The sequence below is a fragment of the Nuphar pumila genome, chromosome 12 (assembly GCF_984573655.1).
Source record: "Nuphar pumila chromosome 12, dmNupPumi1.hap1.1, whole genome shotgun sequence".
Taxonomy (NCBI): Eukaryota; Viridiplantae; Streptophyta; class Magnoliopsida; order Nymphaeales; family Nymphaeaceae; genus Nuphar; species Nuphar pumila.
The window spans coordinates 44,704,394-44,729,202 of NC_143260.1; the positions used below are offsets into that span (position 1 = coordinate 44,704,394).

The 24,809-nt window shown below is 36.2% G+C and overlaps 1 long non-coding RNA gene across 1 annotated transcript; it reads left to right on the top strand.

Annotated features, from left to right (window-relative positions):
• The first annotated feature begins 8,977 nt into the window (after window positions 1-8,977).
• On the top strand, window positions 8,978-9,959 carry LOC149820857 (uncharacterized). The gene is made up of 4 exons (XR_016426503.1): window positions 8,978-9,084; window positions 9,175-9,276; window positions 9,477-9,520; window positions 9,736-9,959. It is a non-coding gene; the product is annotated as an uncharacterized LOC149820857 (long non-coding RNA).
• The last annotated feature ends 14,850 nt before the right edge of the window (window positions 9,960-24,809 follow it).

Consider the following 24,809-nt stretch of genomic DNA (forward strand, 5'->3'; position numbering starts at 1 on the left):
AAGCTAGAATTTGTGTTGTATTATTCTGGTACAATCAATCAAAAAGATAAATTTGGTTTTCCCAAACCATAAACTCATAAATCCTGAAATTTGGTGGGGATATTCTATACATATGGAAGTAGTCTCATATCAAATTTTAGCTTCACATAAGTTGTGAGTTGAGACATATGTCATCTGCAAGTCGGTACAGATATTTTGTTCTGAATGTGAGACTACAAAGATAGTGTATTTTATAAAAATCATATCCCCTAAAATACTCAGAATATGTGATTAAGATTTTAGAATGTGTTAGTTTTGTTAGTTTATATATGAAAGAACACATGGTTAAAATTTCATAGGTCAATTGTTCACAGTTTGAAGACAAAAATTCTTGAAAGTTCATCCAAAATTTGTAGTTCTCAAGGACACGTTTTGTTGAATAATAGAAATAGTATGTGTTTCGAGATTTTTATCTTAATTGGAATCGAATTAAATCTGAAATTTTGTGAGCTTGAACTTGATATATCAAGTCATCTACATTAAAAAATTTAGTGTCTAATTCTTCTTGAACGATTTATAATGGATTTTTCTTTTGAAATAATTGAAGTAGACAAGATTCAAGAATTAGGGAAATAGTTTGTGTTCCAAAAATTTTATTTTCTGATTTGTAATGAGTTAAGGTCTAAGATTTTGTGGGTGTGTATTTAACATATGTTAGTACCTTTAGTTAAGATATTAAAGCCTAAAACATTTTGTATGATTTATGATGGAATTTCTAACATTAGGTAAGTTTCTGCATTATCAGTCTCAAGTTAGTGAATTGTTTTGCTTGTTTGCATGATGGTTCAAGAGGCGAACCAGATGAGTTTGTGGCATACTATTAAGCAGCATGTAGACCTATTGAGCTAGTGTGTTGATGCAATCTCTTGTGAAATCATTTGAATACAAAGTTTAAATTTTGTCATGATATATATGATGAATGACACAATTGGTACACGATGGATACATTGTTGTTTTCGAGCAGAGAGATAACCCAATCAGATGATGCATAAGGTGATATACATGTTTGAGCTAAATTATGCTCATGTGTCAACGGTGCATGCTATGAATGTGTGGATCCAAAACCATTCTTTATGGAAAGAATATATGAAAATTAAAGATATAAAAGATACTCAAACATTGTACTAATTTTTGCATCTTAGTTGCTCTCTAAGAAAGTGAGAACCTTGGATGGTTGTTGTAGGGGACATGGTGGTACTGAACTCAGTAAAAAAAAATCAAGAGCACAATAGGTTGCTCATTGTCCTCGGCGACAGTTGTAGGGGATATTTGTCACCGTTGAGACACAGGAATAGTGTGTTTTTGGGCTTCAATTGTTAAGCATTATTGGTACACCAAGCAGTAGTCGTCTAGGGTATTGTATCCCAATGTTACCTCATGGAAGAGATGAAAAAAATAATATACCCATCGAGGTTGCCTTGTACATTGGTTTTTACATATGAATAGTACCTACAGCAGGGTTAGGAGGAAACTTAAATTGATTGCTAGTAACATGTTTAGGCATTCAAAAGTAAGTGTCAATAAGAAAAAAAAAAGTTACCTTATGCATTACACACTGGTTTATGTATCTTATATGATTGCAAGCATATTTGAATTGTTTTGCGTACTTTAACATTTTTTAAGGTTGATGTTTATTAGATTTATGTTGTATGCCTTACTGTTGGATTATGTAAGATTCCGTACGAGAATTGTGGTTCTCACATGTTTCATATTCCTAGGTAGTGAAACTTACCGAGCAATGTGATGGCAGAACTAGTGTTGGAGATAACGGATCTATGAATTTTGGGGTGTTTTTTTTTAAACATGATAGGTTGGATGAAATTTGTGAACTTAAGTTGAAGTTTATTAAATTTTCTTTATTAATTTAAATTATTTTGTTTCATCAATGGTTTGAAATGAATGGTTGGTTTGATGGTAGAACATGGGTTCTGAATCTGTGATGTGCCCCAGATCTGTGAAAGGTGTTTCTATTTTTATATAAAGAGAGTGGATAGATAAAAGGTCAACTATTTTAGGCATGGTCAATAGCCAATAGTGCACATAAACCAAATGGTCAATAGTCTTGAAAAGATCCAAATAGCTAGGGCAACTGGTCAAATGTTTGTATGGGTGTTGAACATTAAAAAGATTAGTTGTGTGACTGGTTTGTATGGTCAATAGTAGTCAATACCAATCTTTGACTGGTTGGCCAAATCCTAAAACAGCTAGGTCTATAAAGGCAGTCAAAATTGTTAAAGATGGTAAAAAGCAATGGTAGGGCTTGATATATTGTTAAAGTCAAGAACAAGACTTTGGCCAGAACCAAATAAAAAAACCAAGCCAAATCCAAATCCAAGTATAAGACCACATCAAGTTGACTAACCCCCTACCCCAATTATCCAAACTCTAGTCTATATAAGCCCTTAATATTTTTTCTCATTTTTTGATGAGGGATAAAACCTTTTTCATAAAAGAACCAGTTTCCCTCTAAAACACTTTTGTCTAAAAGCTACATAAACAAAGGCTTCTCGAATAATCCTATATTTTTTAGACAAATAAGACACCTTTATTGTTCCTAAACTCTCTCTCTCTCTCTCTCTCTCTCTCTGATTCACCAACCACCAATAAATGGAACCAACCTCAGAAAGTGTAAGTATGGCTGGTAAAAGGTAAACCCCGGCTCGGTCTTGGCTCATGAGCTTATCACGAGTTGAGCTTTATGAGACAATCATCAACTAGCTCATTTTCTATAAAAAAAGGGTTTAAAGCAATTTTTAAATTTGATGATATATATTGTATAATACATGTATAAAACCTATGTAATATAATATATATGAAAAAAATCTATTAATTAAAGTAAGGAGGTAATGAGCTAGAAATCATAGGTGCAAGTTGTACCAACTGAATTTAACCATGTACATGTATTCAGCATGGTTTGTTTGCTAAGGATCAAGCATTGGATCATGCTTTATTTATATTAAAACATGAATTTTTGAGTTATGAAATTTTAGCACATTGTTGGTCATCAATTTTTCAACCCCTTTAAAACCTAATTACTTGTCATAATCACATGATTCAAAACAAGTTTCCTACTAAACAAACCATAGTTCACATGTTAATATTTTATCAGGAAAAAAATTAGAATTTTTTAAAGAAAAGAGTGATACATATATGAAGTGTTGCAATGCACAACTATTTGTGCATTGTAATAATGTGCACAAGTGATTTTAGGACAAAATATGCCCTTCAAAATAGCATTTTAGTAATTTTTTATATTGGCATTTTTGTCTTTTATTTATAGTACATTCTTAAATTTGAGCACTTAAAAACAGAAAAGCATGGCCTTTATGCCTCTCTACCTTTCCCTAACTTCTCCCCCCTCATTTATTGATTCCCCGCCATTAAAACACACCATAAAATCATCGAAATCTAATTCAGGATGAGTACTTATTCGCATCTGACCTTATCGGTATATCTAACAGTGTAGCTCCCTCCCTCTCTCTCTCTCTCTCTCTCTCTCTCTCTCTCTAAATCAACACCCAAAAAAATAGCTGATCTCCAAAACCACTAGAACCACCACCATGACTTTACTATTTTTATAGGTATTGGCTTCTACAACAGTCTTTAGACACCCAATTTTTTACTGAGATGTTTTTTGTCTAAAATTCTATCGATTCCTAAGTAAAGATGTCTTTAATCTGATTTTTAGCCTCCAAAACAATTGCTTTTAGACTTTTGACCAATAAAAGAGTTAAAGAGGAGATTCTTAGTTTTTCAATAAACAAAAAATCAGGTCAATCTTACTTTAGAGTCAAAAATTATGGCTTAAACAACTTTTCATCCTCTAATAAGTTATATTGTCATTAGGCCCCTTGAATTTTTGTCAAAGCCTCTAAAATTGTCATCACCATCACCATGTTATCATCACCATCTTGGAGTTGTCATCATCATCCTTGAGTTGTCAAGGACTTTTCACTTTAAAAAGATGACATCATTCTCTCCTAACAACACCCTGAGTTGTCGTCAAGACCATGTCGATTGTCACCATGGTAGACCTGAGTCATCAGTTGTTGTCACTGAACCGATTGTGTGTACCTCCACCGTCTCCAAGGTAGTCCTGAGTTTGAATGGGTCGCTAGGTGTTATTTAAATTTAAGCTTATAAATTAATTTTAAGTGCTCATAGCACACAGACTCCCTATCCCAAGCTCTATTCTAGGATGCTTCCATAACACAAGGTCATTCATTAACTCATTCAAACAGCTTGCAGTGCATATCCCACTAGTGGATAACTTTGAGTTTGGCCTCCTTGAGGCTAATGTGATTATGTGCATGTTTACTATAAAAAAAAATTGGCTTAGTGCCCAACAAGTACTCGTGAGTTCTGTTGAACTTGGGCCCACTCACGAGCCATACACATGCAACATACTACATACTTGATACATAATGTCATAAAATCACAACATACATTTACAATGCATAGCAATGCCTTTCACATATAAATTTTACCTCATTAGGTTAATTGTTCATGCTACACTTTTCAAGTCATGCAAACCACATTACAGTATCATCAAGCACATACTAATTTACATGCTCACATATTACAATCACATATTAGCATCATACATTATATCATTCACTACCATGCTTAATTGTCATGATCATATATGCATACATCCTAATCTTAATATCATGCCTAATGATACACAATTCACATTCTTATATAACATGACACATGGTTCAGCATGATAAACATTCATTGAACATGCATAAAGCACCATAGAATAACTCTTACCCATCATTGATCATGATTAGCAACACGGCAAATTGATTAAGAATTACCACAATCATTTAGGAAAATTTTGATCTTTGTTTACCTGATTTTGGAAAAATCACATAGAGTAGTTTTGGCCCTCAAAATTTAACAAAGTTTTCCTAACATGTCATAAACAAATTTCCAAAATGTCGTCCCTAAATTCATTCTCCATAAGTCCATGAAAATTTTGTAACACACCCCTATCCAGAAACATTACAAGACTAAATATGTAAATGCAAAAAAAAAATCAACTTGAGGAATTTTTTAGGATTTACTGTAAACTCTTTTGATAAAATATTTTTTACAAAGTCTTCTTCTATGTATTGGCTTTCACTCAAATTTTTCACAATTTATTTTGAATCGTTTTGAATTGGTTTCTAGGCTTTTCAAAATAACTAGTTGAAACAGACCCGCAAACAGGATAAAACATTATGCTCTGTTGCAATAGTCGTTTTGCCCTTAATAATGACTCAAACGGGATCAAATAAGATTCTAAAATAAATCTTTGGATGTGTAGAACATCCTAGTATTTTTAGTTTTATTTATTATTTTTGTATTTTGAGAGATATAGATGTTTTTTCAAAATTGGTTGGATAAAAAAATGAAAATAGCATAACAGTGAATTACAATATTCATGATTCATCCAATAATTAAGATCAAGAATGCCATAAATACATTATCAACCTTACATTCAAATGTTTAAACATATTTACAATATAGCACAACAATTATTAAAGCTTTGTTATGCATACAACAATTGAAATAACTATAATCCTCATTTTGAATTCATGTTTCTTTCATGTTTTTATTCTAAAACATAAACTTATCCAACAAACAATTTAGAAATTAATCAAAGCATGATCATCATAATTTTACAGATATATTATCATGCTAATTTACATAACTAACATGAACTTAACTAACATGAAATTAACTCACTAACATGTTAATTTTAATCTAATCCAATGTGTTTAGATCTACCCACGTCTGCGTGTTTGTTGCACCTACCTCATAAATCATTCTGAACTAAAGAAACCCTTTCTCTCCCAACTTCAAATTCGAAAGTAATACCTCTAACCTTGGTTGCAACTCTAATGGTTTCTCACAACCAAGGTGGAAGGAGAAGAGGAGAAAGGAGAAAGATAAAGGGAAGAGAGAGAGAGAGAGAGAAAGAGAGAGAGAGAGAGAAGAGGGTGGGATGCCCCCTCTTGTTTCCTCTTTTTATTTTTCTTATGTGGGTCCAGCTAAGGCAAGGCCAATGGCTTGCCTTAGCTGCCCACACACATATGAAAAGAGGTTGGGTCACCCCCTTCTCCTTGATCTTCCTCATTTTTTTCTTAAATTCTCTTTCTTTTCTTCTTGTTATTTTCTTTTCTTTATCTTCTTTTTTTTATATTCTTAAAGTGTCCAAGTAGGTAGGGACGTCCCATGTGGATCCCCTTACTTACCTTGGTTGCTAAGTGGGTCCAATTTGGACTCAAGGCTTCCTTAACAAAGCCTTGGCACCAATTTGGTAGCTATTGATTTATTTATTTTTTCATGAGATTTCAAAGGAATTCAAAGTTTTAGAAAGAAATTTTCTAGTCAAGAGGTGTAGGCCTATCTAGGGAGTCGTCCCACCCTCTTGGATTGACTTACTTAATTAAATAGTTAATTAAGTTTTATCTATTTATTAAATTCCCTAATTTCCAATTTAAACTTTAAATCACTTTTAAATCTTGAATTTCATACCAAATCCAATCATTTTCAACCTAAATTGGATCTAACTCCACATACTAAATCCAAATTCACTTGTTATTAAATCCAAATTCAATTTCTATTTCTATTTAAATTCTATTTTACATGAAATTAACCTTGAGTTAAATTTAATTTATATTTTAACTTAAATTAAAATTCCAATTCAACTGATATTAAATTTCATGTTACTATACACAATCAATTTTTATCGCAATGCATAAATCCATAAATAAGACACAAAAAATCAACTTTATTTATTTAGATAATCGCCAAAAAAATACAGGTATTCCATTCAGTTTCACCAAAAATTCATAAATAAATTTATGCGAGTTTGTGAGGTCTAAATTCGCATAAAAACCTTCGATTCTGAATTTAAGTGGGTGTTGAAAATAGGTGACAAGCAATACAATTTTATCACAAAAAAAAAACTAAATTCACAGTTGTGAAGGGTAAAAGGGTCCTAACGATGTCGAATATTTGCAGTTTTGAATATCAAGAGAATATAAAAAATTGTAAGGTTTTTAGAGAATCATGTTAAATTACCCATACATTACTATCATTTTCTGAAAAGAAAATTTGTGTGAACCTCTTTTTAAGTGGGAGTTTGCGATACGAAGGGTAAAAAGCTCTTACCAAAGTTGGCTATTTGCAATTTTGAAGAGCGGGCCAATTTCTAAAATTGTAGGGCATTTTGGAAAATGCATCATTTTTCTGTTTTCATTTTTGACCAATCACGTCTTTCAAGGTAGATAGGAATGATACTGTTTTCAAGTCAAATGAGACCAGACCATCCATCTACCCATCTTCCATGGTGTTCCCTAACAAATAAAAGAAAACACCGTGGGATGATACATTTCAAGGAATTCTTTCGACCGACTAATTGAGGACCTTTTAATTGTTGTCCGCTTTCCGAATTGAAGATATTAACAACAATTACACAGAACCTGCACAAGCATGATCATGAACCCGCATGAGTGTATCATTTTTTTATAGCAACTTTGCATCAATCATGTTCTGCACATTGAAGTTCCCTAGCGAGCGAGAGAGAGAGAGAGAGAGAGCTTCTTATCCATTTATACAAGATCAGAGCAAGAGTCCACGATATTACATATCACCGCAGCCATAGGCCATGAGACATGGGTCTATCATCGGCGGGGCCCAGTCCAACTGATACTTGATGGTTGTTGATATAACTTTTGCAGACTAGCCAGCATCTCAAGTGATCAATCCCAATAACTAAAACAACCAAAACTATGTAGTCTCTCTCTCTCTCTCTCTCCACTAAATCCACCCCAAGCTTTCATTCCAAAAAAAAAAACCACTCCAAGCTTCTTCAAACGAATTGAACTTCATAATTCATTATATTATTTAGATGTCAAAACTAGGACTAGTGCTACATTGTTTATCTTGAATTTTCTTTGACTAGAGGTGTTGCAATTGACAGTAGTATATTGAAGGGAATGGTTTACCAACTCTCACTAAATGCATACACGCACTCTGCTTTCTTTCTGTCCTGGCGTTTTAGTCGGCAGCGAGTATCAATCAAAATAATGAGGCACAGGTAGCATGGAAGCTTTGCCATTGCAATTTAGCTCATTTCCAAGAAGCCTATGGTGCATCACTCGTGGAAGAGTTTTTTTTTTAATAATATAGTAAATTTTATCGAGAACATCACTTGTGGAAGAGATTTTTGCTTTCTTTTTTTTTTGTGTGTGGGGGCGGGGGCGGTAATGGGCATCAAAGAAAAGTTGCAGGCAACCATTTCTATTGGCATCCATCCTAGCCATAAATGGCGTCCAACATGGTGGCAGTGATGACAGATGGGTGGGTCAGCAAATGTTTCAGTGCCCATACTGGTCCAATAGAGGTCATAAGGAATCTAGTTAATGTGGAATAGGAAATTCTGACCCGGATTATATGTCCCTTATCTGGATACACATCTTATCAGATGGGTCTGCACATGGGGAATTTCACAATGTTCACAGCCCTCCATCTTTGAGATGGATGGAGGTTAAATAGTTTCTCATTCTGTGCATGACAATCCATGTTAACTGATTCTGTGAATTTTTTTTGCTGGGTGCAGCAGAAGTCCCAAATGCAGCTAGAAGACAGAAATCTGACCATTGCACGTTAGTGCTGGCCAATGGATGCATCAATTATTCATCTTGGTCGGGTACTGGGGACCAAAAATTGGACCAGCCAAGCCACGCATTCCACCAGCACCTTAATGGACACATGGGCCTGTCCTTTCAAATTTCTTCAATTTGTTAACCTCTCATTTCTGCAGAGAGAAACACCCACATCCCCCCCTCTTGCAATTAAACCATGTGAAAAGGACAGTCTTAATCTGCCAGTACAATGGGAAAAAAAGACCCCATGGACTCTTTGAGCACTTTAAAATGCAAAGAACATTCATGGTTTGCAGCCATTGGAAAAGGTGGCCAGAGAAGATGGAGCTAAAGTCTAGCATTGCCTTTGCATTTCTGCTATTGGTTTTACTGCAACCAAAGATGTGTAAAGCTTGATGACTTGTCTTAGTTTTAGCAGTGTCTTTTAAATCTGGGTGATGATCCCTTGTTGACTGATTGGTGGTGGATGATGCAGGGGCTCGCTCAATTGAGGAGGTATATGAGATAGACTACAGAGGTCCTGAAACACATTCTTTCTTACCTCCTCCAAACCACTCTCGTGGTGCACCTCTAACAGGTTCCTACTCTTTGCAATGAGTCATTATTTTGGCATCTTAGTCATTGGACATGAAGAAACGCAGCTAGTTTCCATATTTATGGTATTTTTAGAAGATAACTCTCCTTCCAAACGAAGTAAAGATAAAGTGGTGATTAAAGGATTTTTTCCGTTTATTTTAACATTAATATTTTTTTAACATGAAGCTTTCTTTCTTGCAGGAAACAAATCCATGAAACCAAAGCCTCTAAATGTTAATGTCAATGTAAGCTCCCATTCTTCGTGCTGCAAGTTTCATCCTTTGTTCCATAAGTTAATTATGAGAAAGCCCATAGCTCATGGTTACTACTAAGCAGGATGTGGTTTTTGGCTCCCTAGGTCAAGTTGATCTACTCCCAACCAAGTAGCCCAAGCTGTAACCTTGGTATAACTAGATACCACCATGATTGTTGATATAACTAGTGATTGATGATTTTGCAGAGAAAACAAATTGGTGGAAGATGAAGGCCTTGTTTAGTACCAAATGATGGAGCTGGGGACTGAAAGGTGCGCAGCAACTGCATGATCAATTTGTATACCACCCTAATTGGGGAAATCCCTCCAATGTAGAAGTGAAAGCAACAATGTGCTCACGAAGAAAAAACCATATGTACTTTTATCTGTTGATAATATAGTTGGTCTCTAAATATGTGAAGATTGAGACATCCACCTTCAGATCTAGGGAGATATCTATGGCATTTGTCTGCATAAAGTATACAACCATGTTCAGTTTATTCAGTTCTCGGCCAGACCATGATAAATATCCAAATTTCTAGAAGGCAGCAGCAACAATAACGAGCATGGCAAAATTTACAAGTCACCATAGTGCGAGTCATTACATAATCCACACAGCAGTTTTTGAGACTCATATCAACTGCAACAACCTTCTCAGCCTTGACCCACAGTTGCAGTGAGAGGGAATACTGAATCACGGTTGACGCCAATCAATAGATTACCAATTCATGAAAAGATCATTCTAATTCTGAATTCTGACGCACTAAAATCTTTGAACCTCATCATCATGCCCACTCCCAATATGCTGCTGCTGATGCTGCTAAAATCTTGTATGTTTGAAATCTATCCCATTGTTGTCCCACATGACAACAAGAGGCCTGCCTCATGTGCATTAGATTGTGAAAATCTTGCTAAATTTACAATAGGGACACCAAGATTTAAGTCATTATATGGGTCACTCTCGGCAAGTACTAGACCCTATCAACTGTAACATCCATCAGAACTTGGACCCTCCTGTTGCACAGGTAGCCAATACAGAATTACGGTTGACACTGATTAGAAAATCATCAATTCATGAAAAGACCATGCTAATCTCGATTTCTGCCACACTAAAATCTATCGTGCAACTCCTTTCGTGTTGCTTCTGCAACAATCTTAATTGTTGTTGGAATTATAAGCTAGACTCTTCGTATTCCTCCATCATTTTTGGGAAACTCATTTTACTTTAAGGCTTGTTGGAATTATAAGCTAGACTCTTCGTATTCCTCCCTTATTTTGGGAACTCATTTTACATTAACGTTATTTGCAGATTTCTATGCAACTCTTTGGGTTTCCCTCTCATTTAATTTTTCTCCTTGAAAATGTAATAGTCTTTTAGTTTTCCTATGGTAGAAATTTACTATGTAATTAAATTCTGGTTGAGCTTGAATGTTATATATATAGCAGCCATGTATCATCATTTGCACAAGTCATTGGAATGTATTGAAGCCTTTTGTAGCCTTCCCCTTCTCTTGCAGCCTTTCTGTGTGTTTTTCATTCTAGAGAACAATCTTCTTCTTTAGTTTATTGTTTTATTTCCAACATAGTGGTATCAGAGCTAGGATGACTTCCAATAGTATGGTTCAACCACAAGTTTCTTGCTTTGCTGGGAAAAATTATAGCAAGTGGAGTATTCAAATGAAGGTGATCTTTGGCTCTCAAGATCTATGGGACATCGTTGAAAGTAACTTCAATGAGATGGACAATGTGGAGGGCATCACTCAACGACAACAAACTGAGTTGAAGGAAAAGCAAAAGAAAAAAAATAAGGCTTTGTTTTATATTTATCAAGTTGTTGATGAAGCCATTTTTGAAAGGATATCCTCGGCGGAGTCGGCAAAAGTAGCATAGGATACTCTCTATACAACATACAAAGGAGAAGACAAGGTAAAAATGGTGAGACTATAAACTCTAAGAAGTGAATTTGATTCTTTAAGAATGAAGGAATCTGAAACGATTGAAGCTTTTTTCAATCGAGTCTTCTCCATTGTTAATCAAATGCGAGTAAATGGTGAAAAACTTGAAGATCAAAGAGTTGTTGAAAAAATATTGAGGAGCTTAACTCGCAAGTTTGAACATATTGTTGTTGCTATAGAAGAATCCAAAGACTTATCCACCTTGTCCATTGATAGTTTAATGGGATCACTTCAATCTCATAAACTTCGTATAAAGCAATTTGATTCTCCTCCAATCGAACAAGTTTTTCAGACACAACTCTCTATTCGTGGGGGTGCTCAAGGATGAAGAGGAAGAGGAAGAGGATATGGATGTGGTAAAAATCAAGAAACGAAGGAAGATGATTGTGATTCATCTTATTCTATGCGAGGAAGAGGTCAAGGTCGTGGTCGCTCTCTCTCATAAGTTCAGTGCTTTCATTGTCAGAAGTATGGTGACACCATAAAATTTTATAGAAAGCGATTGGCAGAAGAAAACCAAAAGGAGTTAACTTTCATGCATGAGAAAAATGAAATTCTTGATGATGATATTCTCTTTCTTTATTGTGATACCAAAGAAGAAACACATGATGAAGTATGGTATATTGATAGTGGTTATAGCAACCACATGACTGGAAACAAAAATTTATTTGTGAACTTAAATGAAATGATCCAAACTGAAGTAAGAACAGGTGATGATAATAGGCTTGCGGTCAAAGGACGCGGTGATATTCTTGTTAAAACTAACCTTGGAAACAAGCATGTCACCGATGTTTTCTATGTTCCAGACCTCAAACACAATCTTTTGAGTGTTGGGCAACTTATTTTAAAAGGATATGATCTTCATTTCAAAGGAGAAATATGTGAAATCAAGGACAAGAAGAATGCTCTCATAGCCGAGGTGAAAATGACTTAAAACAAAATGTTTCCATTTATATTTCAAAACGTTGCTCTTCCTTGCTTCAATACTATTATTAAAGATCCATCATGGTTGTGGCATCTTCGACATGGACATTTGAACTTCAGTTCTGTATCTCTCATGTGCAAAAAACATATGGTCAGAGGCATGCCTAACATTCCTCAGCAAGACAAAATTTGTGAAGGTTGTGTTCTTGGGAAACATCACAGAGACTCTTTTCCTGGTGGCAAATCTTGGCGAGCATCAAAACCACTTGAGTTGGTTCATTCTGATCTATGCGGCCCTATGTGCACCACATCTATTGGAAGTAATCGTTATTTTTTAACATTCATTGATGACTTCAGTCGAAAGTCATGGGTTTATTTTCTAAAAGAAAAATCTAAGGTGTTCAAATATTTTAAGCAATTTATGACATTTGTTGAAAAGCAAAGTGATCTTTCTATTAAAACCTTGCGTACTGATCGTGGGGCTGAATATATGTCCAATGAGTTTGAGGAATTCTTGAAAAAGAAGGGCATCCGTCATCAGTTGACTACTCGGTACACACCTCATCAAAATGGTGTTGCGGAAAGGAAGAATCGCACGATCATGGAGATGGCAAGAAGTATGTTGAAATGTAAAGGTATGCCTAACATATTTTGGGCTGAATCAGTGGCATGTGATATCTATCGTCTTAATCGTGCCCTCACTAAAAGTGTTCAAGACCTAACTCCTCAAAGAAGCTTGGAGTGGGCAAAAACCATGTGTTGCTCACTTGAAAGTATTTGGCAGCATATGTTATTCTCATATTCCTGATGAACGAAGGAGAAAGCTTGAAGATAAATCAGAAAAATGTATCCTCTTTGGGTACAATGAATGCTCAAAGGCTTATAAGCTTTACAATCCAATCACCAAGAAAATTATCATAAACAGAGATGTAAAATTCAGTGAAGAAGAATCTTTGAATTGGGATGGCGAGAATGAAAATAAAAATTCACATTTCATCAATAAGGAAGAGAGTTATGAGCCAAGTGGTGATGGAGATACTTCATTCTCCTCTCCATCTACGCATTTATCACCATCTTCCTCATCTTCAAGGAGTTCTGAATCTCCTCCTATGAAGACAAGAAGTCTTCAAGAAATTTATGAAACAGCAAGAAGAAATCTTGAGGAAGACTTGGTGAATTTTGCTTTATTTGTGGACGCCAATCCAATTACTTATGAAGAAGCATCTCAAGAAGAGAAGTGGAGAATTGCTATGAATCAAGAAATGAACTCCATTGAAAGAAATCATACTTGGGAGTTGACTGAGCTCCCAAATCGACACAAATCTATTGGCGTCAAGTGGGTATATAAAACAAAATTCAACTCAAATGGAGAAGTTGAAAAATGCAAAGCTCGGCTGGTGGTAAAAGGTTACAAGCAAAGGTATGGCGTTGATTTTAATGAAGTTTTTGCTCTTGTGGCTCGCCTTGAAATAATTCGCATGGTGTTAGCTTTGGCTGCTCAAAGAAAATGGAAGGTCTTTCAAATGGATGTAAAATCAGCATTCTTGAATGGTCTCCTTGAAGAAGAAGTGTATATTGATCAACCTCCGGGTTATGAAAAGAAGGGTGAAGAAAACAAAGTGTGTCGATTGAAGAAGGCTTTATATGGGCTGAAACAAGCGCCAAGGGCTTGGTATAGTCGCATTGATGGATACTTCTTGAGGAATGGTTTCAAACGGTGTCCTTTTGAGCATACTCTGTTCATCAAAGAAGGCAATCAAGGGGAATTCTTAGTCATATGCTTATATGTTGATGATTTAATAATTACTGGCACTAATGCAACCATGTGTGAAAATTTAAAGAAGGATATGATGCACAAATTCGAAATGACTGACATGGGGCTTCTCCATTTTTTTCTGGGCATTAAGGTAAAGCAAGTCGAAGATGGAATATTCATATCTTAAAAAAGGTATGCTGAAAATATATTGAAGAAGTTCAGAATGGAGGGTGCTACACCTCTTAATACTCTCATGAAAGTTGGATTGAAACTTAGCAAAAATGATGGTGAGAGAAAGATTGATGCAACTCTCTATAGAAGCCTCGTTGGTAGTCTTATGTACTTGACTGCTACAAGACATGATCTTATGTTTGCTGTCAGCATGATTAGCAAATTCATGGAATCTCCTTCTAATACTCATTGGGACATAGGCAAAAGAATTTTGAGATATGTGTGTGGCACTATCAATTATGGAATTCATTATAAATGTGTCGAAGATTCAAAATTGGTGGGTTTTTATGATAGTGATTGGGGTGGAAATAGAGATGATAGTAAAAGCACTTCAGGTTTCGTTTTTCACATTGGCTCAGGTGCAATCTCGTGGGCATCGAAGAAGCAAGTTGTTGTTGCTCTCTCCACAACCGAAGTTGAGTATATTTCATTGGCTCTTTCTAGTTGTCAAGCTCTTTGGCTAAGGTGGATTCTTCATGAGCTGAAGCATCCTCAATGGGAAAGCACTACTTTGTTTTGTGACAATAGTTCAGCCATAGCACTCACCAAAAATCCAGTTTTTCATGGCAAAAGCAAGCATATTCGAATCAAGTATCATTTCATTAGAGACTTGGTCAAAAATGGAGATGTCAATGTCAAGTTTTGCAAGACCCAAGACCAAGTGGTTGATATCTTTACAAAAGCTTTGAAGAATGAAACTTTCAATAAATTGAGATAGAAATTAGGTGTCGTTATAGTCTAGCTTAAGAGGGGTTGTTGGAATTATAAGCTAGACTCTTCGTATTTCTCCCTCATTTTTGGGAAACTCATTTTACTTTAAGGCTTGTTGGAATTATAAGCTAGACTCTTTGTATTCCTCCCTCATTTTGGGAACTCGTTTTACATTAAGGCTATTTGCAGTTTTCTATGCAACTCTTTGGGTTCCTCTCCCATTTATTTCTTTTCCTTGAAAATGTAATAGTCTTTTAGTTTTTCTATGGTAAGAATTTATTATGTAATTAAATTCTGGTTGGGCTTGAATGCTACATATATAGCAGCCATGTATCCTCATTTTGACAGGTCATTGGAATGTATTGAAGCCTTTTGTAGCCTTCTCCTTCTCTTGCACCATTTCTGTGTGTTTTTCATTCTAGAGAACAATCTTCTTCTCTAGTTTATTGTTTTATTTCCAACAATTATATACCAGTAATTGTTGAACTCGTGAAATGTAAAACAAAATTTATGAAGTGTATTCAGGATTTGTTTGGCGGCATGCCGCAAATATGCTCTGTAAAGTGACAATTTCCCCTTCAAGAGTAGGCTTAGGTGTAGCAGCATTGTTTGCAACCTTGCTTTCAGGATACAACTAAGCTCGCACCTGCTCGTGCCTAGCCAATCTTTTTTTACACTACAAGGACCACCCATCATAACATAGCAACCCTGGGCAGCTTCTAAGCTCATACTTATACAACAATGGAAAAAAGCAGTTGAAAGAAAAGAGGGGAAGAATAGTTTTCAAAGAAAATTAGAGAGTAGGGACTAGAGCCAACTAAGGTATATATGGAGTTATGGACCCTGGTCAAACGGCTAGCAGCTGTGGACCTTACTGGTTCAAGCGCCTTGCATGTGCTCATTAAGGCCCCAATGATTAGCATGTGCATACCAAGACTCTTAAATATAAGAGGGCATTAAAAGGGGTAGTTATTTGATTGGTCAATGCAGTTAAAAGCAATAAAAAATTTCCTTTGTTACAGTAAACAGATAATCAGAGCCAAAGGTCAATGTCAAACCAAACCAAGATGGGCCGAACTAAAATGACACTGAAAGTGAAACCAAAAACAGAAGCTAAAGCCAAGTTCAAAGTTAAATAGGCAAGCTCTGAAATAGCCTTACTTTCTAAAGTTGCTCTAAAGGATATAAACCCCATGGAAGCTCTCTTCCATGTCAGCACACGATTAAAAAAAAACAGAGTTTTCCTGTTCAAAACTGAATTTGAAAAACCTAGACGAAAAGAAGGTTGTCTGACATCACAGAGAGACTTGCACCTGTCTGTGTTTTTCTTTTCTCTTTTTTGATAGTCAAGCTGGGGTTTGGAAGGCCCCTACCAGTGTATTAATGCCAAAAAACTATACTAGGCTATACAGTGAAATCTATACATACGAGCTACAAAACTGGTGGAATCAAATCTGGAGATTTATCCTTCCAGATTCGCTCAATTTGTTGATGACACATGAGCTAACACCTTTGCATAAGCATTCTGAGATTTAGAAACAGTTCGGATTTTGACCAGCACAAATTGAAACAGAAGGTTGCTAATCTCTCTCAACCTCAAGGAGTTTATACCCCGACCCTCCATAATCCCACTCATGGCATGTCCTATTCGAGAGATAGTCGGTCACTCATATCTCTCTTGATATCCTTTTGCATTAAAGATGGATAGATATGACGCAACACTTGTCATGATAAGATTGTTTTTGTATGGCATGTGTAATTTGTATTCTTTGGAAAGGTTATTAAGTTGTTATTTGTGGTTATCTCCTCTGATAGGATGTTTACGCCTATTTATACCTCTATGTAACGGAGTTAATGTATACAGTGAAAAGAAAAGTGCAACCCTCTTCTTTGTCGTGGGTGTAGGCCTTACATGGCTGAACCACGTAAATTGTGTTTCTGATCTTGCTATTTCTGATATTTCAACATGATATCAGAGCTTGGTTAATCATCTGATCATGCAGTGAGGTTCGTTGGTTTCATGGCTGACGGTGAAGAAGAACAGTCGCAGAATGAGTCATCTGGCTTTAATGGTGTTGTGAACACCATGACTGGTTCAATGATGAAGACGGTGGTTCAAGAACAAAATCTCACCTTGAAGATAACAACGGTCCCTTTGAATGGCTCGAACCATTTCAGTTGGGATAAAGCAGCTAGTCTCTTTCTTAGTGGCAAGTCCAAACTGAGCTATGTCATAGAAAAAATCAAGAAACTGGAGAAGGACGATCCTAAGTTCAATGATTGGGAATCAGAGAATCCTCTTGTGATGTTGTGGTTACTAAATTCGATGGATCTATCTATCTCTGAGGACTTTATGTTCCTTAACACGGTGCAAGAAATTTGGAAATCCCTTTGTGAAGTCTATGGAGAACAGAACAATCTTGCGCATGTATATTTTCTTCAACAAGAAATTTACAATGCCAAAAGAGGAGAGAAGTCATTTCATGTTCATATCAACTCGTTGAGAGGTCTTTGGGATGAATTGGCATTATATCGTCCCACTACGGCTGATGTTAACATTCTAAGACAATGGCAGGATGAAGATAAAGTTTTTATCCTTTTTACAAGCCTCAGCAATGATTATGAAGTCATTTGTAGTCAGGTATTGCTCAGTACGCCCCTACCTTCTTTTAATGTTGTTTGTTACATTATCCAAAAGGAATAAAGTAAGTGAAAAGTGATGCGCAAATAGCCCAAACCTGCGAGTCAAGATCAAGAGAAAATGGCCTTTAAAGTTAAAGCTAAGGCACCTGATAAAGAGAATGGGATCATGCCACAATGGTGATTGAAAAAAAGGATGTCAAGAATATGGATAGGAAATTAGGAATAGGGCTCATCCAAAACCTCGATGTACCTACTACAAAAACTTGGGCACATTTGTGAAAGGCATTGGGATCTTCACGAAAAATCGAGTCGAGATAAAGGCCCAAGGCATGAAACTGCTAACGTAGTTAGCATGGATGATCTCGCAAAATTCTTTCAACGTTTTAGCAAAGCCAATCTCTTCACAAATCAGCAAATCTCTTAAAAAAGTCATACAGGTAACCATCTTGCTTTTCTTACAAGTAGACAAGATCAAGGGTGGATAATTGAGACAGGAGCTACAGATCATATGACAGGTAGAATAGAACATCTTTCTAATACTCACAATGTTTCTAAGAAACCTATTTATATAGCCGACGATACATCTATACGGGTTCATGGTGTGAGAACGACCTGTTTCTTTCAAGATGATGAGAAGTCTGGTGCATTATATGTTCTCAAGTTTTCTGCTAGTTTAATATATGTCAGCCGCATCACTAAAGATTATAATTGTCTTGCTATTTTTTCATCTAAGGATGTGGTATTTCAGGATGTGATGACGAAGAAGCAGATTGGTAAAGGGTATGAACAAGATGGACTATATGTGTTGGATGCTCCTACACATGGCATGATTGCTCGAAACTACAAGGAGGAGGATAGTAACTTGTGGCATGCTCATCTTGGGCATCTATCTAATTCTGTCATGTCTCAATTATTTTCTGAGTTACCGCCTATTTTTTGTGTGTGTGATGCATGCGAGTTTTCAAAATCTACTAGACTTTCTTTTAAATGATCAAATAATAGAAGTGATGATTGTTTTAGTCTTGTTCATACGGATGTATGGGGATTGGCGCCAACTGTCTTATGAAGGCTATAAATATTACATTACCTTTATTGATGATAAATCAAGAGTTACTTGGATGTATTTTTTGAGACAAAAAAGTGAGGTTCCGAAAATTTTCCAAGAGTTTTACAGGATGATTTACAATCAATATGGTTGCAAAATTAAGATGCTTAGGTGAGATAATAGAGGAGAATATGTTAATGAGACTATGAAAACCTTTATGAGTGAACAAGGTATCATGCCCCAAAACACTTGCGCCGACACTCCACAACAAAATAGAGTTGCCGAACGTAAGAACTGACATCTCCTTAATGTCACTCATGCTCTTATGTTTCATATGCATGTACCTTCAAAATACTGGGTTGAAGCAATTAGTGTTGCTTGTTATATAATCAATCGGCTACCTAGTAGCAGCCTACACAATGTTGTACCTTTAAAGGTGCTTCTAAACAAAGACATTCTCTTGTCCCATATGCGTGTTTTTGGATGCAAGGCCTTTGTTCATATTCAAGATGGTCACAGAGACAAACTTGAAAAGAGGGTTGTTAAGTATGTGTTTTTTTAGTATTTCTACATAAAAAAAAGGATATAAATGTTTTGACCCTATGAATCAAAGGATGTACATTTCCCATAATGTATTGTTTTTTTAAAAAGATCCTTTTTTTTATTCTTCTTCAAAGGAGCAGGTTTTTGGTCAGGGGGAGTATTCAAAAAGGTTAAGTCATGCTCTTACTCTGTCGTTTCTTCAAAACTTTGATGATATTTCTTCAAATCCTGCTCTTAATTTTTGAAGCTCCCCTTCTCCAGAACTTGGTTCCAGCCTTCTTTATAATCCTCAAGAACCTATTTCCAACTCTCCTACAAGCCCAACCGAGATCACCGAATCTGTCAATGAGGTCAGCGGTGAACCAAGTATATGACATTCCCTCCGAACCCCCAGACTTCCTACTCGGCTTCAAGATTATTACACATACTTAGCCACCAATTCCAAAGCTCACTCCATAGAAAAATATCTTGATCTTGGTCACCTAACTCTCGCATATTTATCCTTTTTTGCCAAAAACTATCAAAATCATGAACCTGCAACATATAAAGAAGCCAAACTTGATCCTAAATGGAGGAAAGTTGTGAGTGAAGAGTTAGAGGCCCTAAAGAAGAATCACACTTGGAAAATTGTATCTCTTCCTGAAGGCGGGAAAGTAGTGGTATGTCGGGTCTATAAAATAAAATATCATAGTGATGGAACCATTGAGAGATATAAAGTGTGCCTTGTTGCCAAATGGTACACTCAAGTTGAAGGAATAAACTATTCTGAGACTTTTGCTCCAGTTGCAAAAATGAGCTCCATAAGAACCTTATTGTTTGTTGCAGCAAACAAAAATTGGAAGGTGTTTCAACTCGATATTAAAAATATGTTTCTACATGAAGATTTAGAAGAAGATGTATATATGAACCTACCTCCAAGTAATGAGTATAAAGAAGGTATGGTGTGAAAATTTAAAAAGGCGATTTATGGATTAAAGCATTTGCCAAGAGCCTGGTTCTCCAAGCTTAGTGAGACTCTTTAGGAAATCGACTTCAAAAAAAGTACAACAGATTATTCCATGTTTGTTATCAAAAGAAACACTGGCATAATTATATTGTTAGTTTATATTGATGACATTATACTTACAAGGGATGGCGTTGCTTATATGCAGGAAGTTAAGAATCTTCTTCATCACAGGTTGCAGATTAGTGTGTACAACCTATGCAGAGGACGGAGACTAGGCTTTGCCATTAGGGATCATTATTGCAAAACCCAAGATCTTCCTCCGTACATAACCAGTCGAATATTGCAAAACCCAAGATCTTCTTCCGTACATAACCAGCTGAATGAGTGCCACGTGGCACTCATTCGGACCCCTGAACACACGGCCCGTGTTCTAGGGGGAACATACAACCTGCTCGGCACAGGGTGGGGCGTCCCACCTTACCAATCAGTCTCTATCGAATTGCCACCTGTTAAGAAGAACTTTGTTAACTGCTTCAAGACTTGCTCATTCACCCATTGAATGGATCTGGAGACAATTTGTTGGATATTTATATTAGTGTTCCTAAGGATGATGTCATTCCTATTCCGTCAAATAGCCCAAACCGTAGTTTGGAAAGCAACCAACTATGCTTGTTGAATAACTTTGTCCTCAAATTTGCTTCTCCTCCAACGATTGACTACTACTTCTAGCAAATTTTCCAACAATTGACCATCTCCGCCCAATTCCCTGTTATACTGATCCAGCGACCAAAGAAGCTAAGCACCCTACTCCAAACCTGTTTAGCAACAACTTACAAAACAAAAATGTGATCTGCTGATTCTTGATCCTTCTTGCCCATTGAGCACATGCTGGGCATTGGGAACCCCATTTTCCTTGATCGATCCAGAGTTTGCAGTCTGATATCGCCAAGTGAGTCGTAATAGCTGCCCTCAGAAAAGGCACTATGGGATGACTTGGTAAACTCGTTCGGAGGTGGGGCTCGTAATCACCTTCACTTCCTTGCGTAGTGGGCCTTGTAACTGCCTCTACTTTCCTCGTCGGCTATATATATAGATATAGAGAGCACGTTGAAGACGAAGAAGATGAAAAAGAGGGCCTTCTTGTTTCTCGTCCTTTTGTACTTGTCTTCTCATTTACATAGTGGAATTTTGCTCTTTTTCGCCCGTGAACGCTGTTGAAATTATAAGCTAGACTCTTCGTATTCCTCCCTCATTTTTGGGAAACTCATTTTACTTTAAGGCTTGTTGGAATTATAAGCTAGACTATTTGTATTCCTCCCTCATTTTGGGAACTCGTTTTACATTAAGGCTATTTGCAGTTTTCTATGCAACTCTTTGGGTTCATCTCCCATTTATTTCTTTTCCTTGAAAATGTAATAGTCTTTTAGTTTTTCTATGGTAGGAATTTATTATGTAATTAAATTTTGGTTGGGCTTGAATGCTATATATATTGCAGCCATGTATCCTCATTTTGACAGGTCATTGGAATGTATTGAAGCCTTTTGTAGCCTTCTCCTTCTCTTGCACCATTTCTGTGTGTTTTTCATTCTAGAGAACAATCTTCTTCTCTAGTTTGTTGTTTTATTTCCAACATAGTGGTATCAGAGCTAGGATGGCTTCCAACAATATGGTGCAACCACAAGTTTCTTGCTTTGCTGGGAAAAATTACAACAAGTGGAGTATTCAAATGAAGGCATTCTTTGGTTCTCAAGATCTATGGGACATTGTTGAAAGTGGCTTCGATGAGATGGACAATGTGGAGGGCATCACTTAACGACAACAAACTGAGTTGAAGGAAAACCGGAAGAAGAACAATAAGGCTTTGTTTTATATTTATCAAGTTGTTGATGAAGCCATTTTCGAAAGGATATCCTCGGCGGAGTCGGCAAAAGTAGCATAGGATACTCTCTATACAACATACAAAGGAGAAGACAAGGTAAAAATGGTGAGACTATAAACTCTAAGAAGTGAATTTGATTCTTTAAGAATGAAGGAATCTGAAACGATTGAAGCTTTTTTCAATCGAGTCTTCTCCATTGTTAATCAAATGCGAGTAAATGGTGAAAAACTTGAAGATCAAAGAGTTGTTGAAAAAATATTGAGGAGCTTAACTCGCAAGTTTGAACATATTGTTGTTGCTATAGAAGAATCCAAAGACTTATCCACCTTGTTCATTGATAGTTTAATGGGATCACTTCAATCTCATAAACTTCGTATAAAGCAATTTGATTCTCCTCCAATCGAACAAGTTTTTCAGACACAACTCTCTATTCGTGGTGGTGCTCGAGGATGAAGAGGAAGAGGATATGGATGTGGTAAAAATCAAGAAACGAAAGAAGATGCTTGTGATTCATCTTATTCTATGCGAGGAAGAGGTCAAGGTAGAGATCGATGTCGTGGTCGCTCTCTCTCACAAGTTCAATGCTTTCATTGTCAGATGTATGGTCACACCATAAAATTTTGTAGAAAGCGATTGGCAAAAGAAAACCAAAAGGAGGTAACTTTCATGCATGAAAAAAATGAAATTCTTGATGATGATATTCTCTTTCTTGATTGTGATACCAAAGAAGAAACACATGATGAAGTATGGTATATTGATAGTGGTTGTAGCAACCACGTGACTGGAAACAAAAATTTATTTGTGAACTTAAATAAAATGGTCCAAACTGAAGTAAGAACAGGTGATGATAATAGGCTTGTTGTCAAGGGACGTGGTGATATTCTTGTTAAAACTAACCATGGCAGCAAGCACGTCACCGATGTTTTCTATGTTTCAGGCCTCAAACACAATCTTTTGAGTGTTGGGCAACTTATTCTAAAAGGATATGATCTTCATTTCAAAGGAGAAATATGTGAAATCAAGGACAAGAAGAATACTCTCATAGCCGAGGTGAAAATGACTCAAAACAAAATGTTTCCATTTACATTTCAAAGTGTTATTCTTCCTTGCTTCAAAACTATTATTAAAGATCCATCATGGTTATGGCATCTTCGATATGGGCATTTGAATTTCAGTTCTTTATCTCTCATGTGCAAAAAACATATGGTCAGAGGCATGCCTAACATTCATCAGCAAGACAAAATTTGTGAAGGTTGTGTTCTTGAAAAACATCACAGAGACTCTTTCCCTGGTGGCAAATCTTGGCGAGCATCAAAACCACTTGAGTTGGTTCATTCTGATCTATGTGGCCCTATGCGCACCACATCTATTGGAGGTAATCGTTATTTTTTAACATTCATTGATGACTTCAGTCGAAAGACATGGGTTTATTTTCTAAAATACAAATCTGAGGTGTTCAAATATTTTAAGCAATTTATGAAATTTGTTGAAAAGCAAAGTGATCTTTCTATTAAAACCTTGCGTATTGATCGTGGGGCTGAATATATGTCCAATGAGTTTGAGGAATTCTTGAAAAAGAAGGGCATCCGTCATCAGTTGACTACTCGGTACACACCTCATCAAAATGGTGTTGCGGAAAGGAAGAATCGCACGATCATGGAGATGGCAAGAAGTATGTTGAAATGTAAAGGTATGCCTAACATATTTTGGGCTGAATCAGTGGCATGTGATATCTATCGTCTTAATCGTGCCCCCACTAGAAGTGTTCAAGACCTAACTCCTCAAAGAAGCTTAAAGTGGGCAAAAACCATGTGTTGCTTACTTGAAAGTATTTGGCAGCATATGTTATTCTCATATTCCTGATGAACGAAGGAGAAAGCTTGAAGATAAATCTGAAAAATGTATCCTCTTTGGGTACAATGAATGCTCAAAGTCTTATAAGCTTTACAATCCAATCACCAAGAAAATTATCATAAACAGAGATGTAAAATTCAGTGAAGAAGAATCTTTGAATTGGGATGGCGAGAATGAAAATAAAAATTCACATTTCATCAATAAGTAAGAGTGTTATGAGCCAAGTGGTGATGGAGATACTTCACTCTCCTCTCCATCTACGCATTTATCACCATCTTCCTCATCTTCAAGGAGTTCTGAATCTCCTCCTATGAAGACAAGAAGTCTTCAAGAAATTTATGAAACAGCAAGAAGAAATCTTGAGGAAGACTTGGTGAATTTTGCTTTATTTGTGGACGCCGATCCAATTACTTATGAAGAAGCATTTCAAGAAGAGAAGTGGAGAATTGCTATGAATCAGGAAATGAACTCCATTGAAAGAAATCATACTTGGGAGTTGACTGAGCTCCCAAATCGACACAAATCTATTGGCGTCAAGTGGGTATATAAAACAAAATTCAACTCAAATGGAGAAGTTGAAAAATGCAAAGCTCGGCTGGTGGTAAAAGGTTACAAGCAAAGGTATGGCGTTGATTTTAATGAAGTTTTTGCTCTTGTGGCTCGCCTTGAAACAATTCGCATGGTGTTAGCTTTGGTTGCTCAAAGAAAATGGAAGGTCTTTCAAATGGATGTAAAATCAGCATTCTTGAATGGTCTCCTTGAAGAAGAAGTGTATATTGATCAACCTTCGGGTT